Raw genomic sequence first — 2,822 nt, forward strand, 5'->3', positions numbered from 1 at the left:
GGATGGAGGAACAAAACGGAAGACGTGGGATAAGTCAGCATGTGGTGGGGTCCCATCACGTTTACCAATGAGTTCCTAAATATTTTCTGGGGAAATGGAAGGTGGTTCGGTCTTTCTTATGTTTTTCAGTAGCTGCACTGTCTTTCATATTTTTCTTTAGCATAGTTTGATTTACTCAGTCTCATTCCTTTTGATAATAGAGAATTTTAAAATGTGTGCTTTTCACAAAACCTAGAAAATTTTTTTCCCAGAGCTGCCTATTCAGAAAACAAAGCCCTCACTGTCATAATTCATATGAAGATGAAATTACTCTGGAGGTTTGGTATATTTTTACATTCAAATGGACTAAAGCAAAATTTAGAAGAACTACACACATGTAAATACCATATTTTTGATAAAAATGTGTAAATAGATTTATCAACGACTAGTGGACATGTGGCCAATTATCTACCACACACCAACTGTTTATAGAACACAACAAATACAGTGTAATAATTGTATTCTGTGAATACCATTTTCATATCGAAGACCATATTTAAATGTCCACCAATATAATTTCTGAGTGATAAACCTCAAATATGACTTTTAAACTGGTGAAATAAAGGAAATCTTGAGGTCATATAGTGAAATGTGATTAATTTAAAACAATGAATTCAGACTTAACCATTTTGTGACAAATTGCAGCACCACACAAACTACTGGTAACACGTGGCTGATTGGCCATGTGGTAATCTGAACAGAAGTAAAAGCATGCTTTTGATTTAAAAAACAAAATTAGTGAGAGAAGTCATCATTTTCAATACAAAGCCCTGAACAACAGCACTTGACAGTGTCCTTTTAACTTCAATTTTTCAATGGATTGCTTTAAAGAGAATGAGTAGGGGAAACAGTAGTTAATTTTAGGTTCCATTTTATATTACACTGCTGGGGACATAAACGTCATAATCTGATGACAATTATCTTTAAACTCCTTCAACAGTTTAGCAATTAGCTCCAGGTTGTTTAATGAACAAAAATAAAACATAAGCATGCCACAGAGCTGTGGATTTATCAGTAAGTACCTGCAATGAGTTTTCAGTGATGCTTTCTCTCTGTGCTGATGAGATTCATGCTACCTAAAAATTAACAGAAATGACACTGTGAACAATGTAGTTGGGAAATAGGTATGTGTATATGCATTATTTATATTCACTGTTAAATGGGATTGGGGAGCATCTCTGGTTCACAATGCTACATACAACTGAGTTTTTGTCTGATTTTACTCTATCTGCTTGATGGCAAAAGGGGAGGGTGGTGGGTGGGACAAGAAATGTCAGGGCAAGTGCTCTGATAAAATGAAGGCAGGGAAACAAGCTGAATTACTTGAAATTACTTGACTTTTCTTGTCTTAAAACTGAAAAAAAAATGTAGTTACAAGTTGAAATCTGCCAGTGGGTTATACACCCGTGATTTTAACATGAACTGATACTAATGTTTGAGATGATATGTCAGAAATATAAGCAGCTATGAACTTGGAATATGTTTTGAATGAGAGAAGGTAGAAAGTAGAGAACTAAGAAGGAATATGGCCTATAAAAGAATAGAATGTGATTAGAATGATAGAACATACCAGAGTTACCAAGAAATTGATAAGCAGCTGGTTTTAAGCTTATGCAAGTGGCATTTGGGAAAGTAGAATGTGGGAAAGGGGGTTCGTGGTTTTGGTTTAATTCATGCAATATGAAGGAGAAAGCCTGGTCTAAGAAGATGCTGTCTTTCAATAGAAACACTTTATAAGACATTACAGAGTGAGAATAACAGGATCTGATTGCTGTTGGGTTTCTGTTTGTTTCTTTGGGAAAAAAAAATCCAGTTTATTCTGTTTTCGCTATCAAAATGTGTTTCTTAATTTCTTGTCATCCTTGTGTGTAAAAGGGGTGCTGGGGGTGGTAGGGTATAGGAGGGAGAATGTGTGTGTGTGTGTGTGTGTGTGTGTGTGTGTATGTGTGTGTATGCTTGTGCAGGGATAGATAAGCTACCTGGTAAAGGATACATTTGAACATTTATAAAGTATTACACTTTTTATTAAAAGAAAAATGTTTGGGGGTTTGGAACAAATGGACCATCATTTCTCATTGGAACCCATTAGTTAAGAAAACCAGCATGGTTTAACACCACATGGGAACATGAATAACTTTTTTCTCATGCTTTGAAAAGTACACTTGGCAAACTTTTAAAAATAAGGTTTTTAGACAAATGCGATAAGAAGTCATTTCCAGTCACAATAGGTGATCTTTTGTAATTTTCATAAAAGCAGTTCGTTTGCAGTATGGCTTTTGTGTAATTAGGGGTTTTTTAGTGTAAAGAAAGGTATGTGGGCTTTAAAAGTGATTCTAAATCTTGAACAGAAAACACAAATTGGCTTTAACAAATATGTCACCTTATTATTGATATTAATTTAAGTAATGGTACCATATATATATTTTAAAATACATATTGACTTGAATTGTGAGGCAATAAGAGCATCTATATGTAATGATCACAGAACTAACCCTTAGAATATAGTTTTACTTATTTTGTTTACTCTAAAAATCTATAGCAGAGTTTCTCTATTTTATATTTCATAGATTTAAAAAAAAACCCAGATAAAGATGGATTTAAAATTCACTGTGCAAAAGAGTATTGAGTAACAAACTGAGTTTTAAAAAAGCAAGAAATTCCTTTGTAATTTGGAATAATCTACATGGCTTTATCACATAGCATATAAGACCAAGATTTAGAGGGCTGTTTTCAACATCACTGCCGTCTTGAAGCAGGATACACACATTAGGTATTGTGAAGAA

General features: G+C 33.9%; 1 protein-coding gene across 1 annotated transcript in view; it reads left to right on the plus strand.

Moving 5' to 3' along the window:
* Positions 1 to 2,822, plus strand: part of NHS (Nance-Horan syndrome (congenital cataracts and dental anomalies)) — a 78,163-nt gene that overhangs the window by 67,425 nt on the left and 7,916 nt on the right. The window lies entirely within an intron of this gene.

Source organism: Bison bison, unplaced genomic scaffold, assembly GCF_000754665.1.
Source record: "Bison bison bison isolate TAMUID 2011002044 unplaced genomic scaffold, Bison_UMD1.0 scf7180017864369, whole genome shotgun sequence".
NCBI lineage: Eukaryota > Metazoa > Chordata > Mammalia > Artiodactyla > Bovidae > Bison > Bison bison.